Below are 418 nucleotides of genomic sequence, written 5' to 3'. Positions count from 1 at the left end.
GTCGCCTGGTGCAGGCAGCACCAAATCGAACCAGTTCACTGCCCGTTGGCTTCAGTGCTGGACTTCTTGCAAGCCCGCCTCTCGGCTGGCAATGCTCATTCTACTTTGAAGGGCTACGTGGCGGCCATAGATGCCTTCCACGCTCCCTTCGGTACTACTTCCCTTGGAAGACTTCCCCTGGTGTCACGATTTCTCCGTGGTGCACTGAGGCTGAGGCCCCCGTTGCGCTCACGTGTCCCTACGTGGGACCTGGCCGTGGTACTTGAGGCTCTTTGCAACCCTCCGTTTGAGCCTATGGAAGCAATTTCGGACAGGTTGTTGTCCTTTAAGACTGCCTTTCTGCTGGCGATCTCCTCTCTCAAGAGAGTGGGTGATCTACAGGCCCTTTCAGTGGCCCCCTCCTTTATCGACTTTGCCC

This window comes from Garra rufa, chromosome 4 (assembly GCF_049309525.1).
Source record: "Garra rufa chromosome 4, GarRuf1.0, whole genome shotgun sequence".
NCBI classification, from domain to species: Eukaryota; Metazoa; Chordata; class Actinopteri; order Cypriniformes; family Cyprinidae; genus Garra; species Garra rufa.
The sequence above is the reverse complement of the archived record's forward strand: the minus strand, read 5'-3'. Positions refer to the sequence as shown.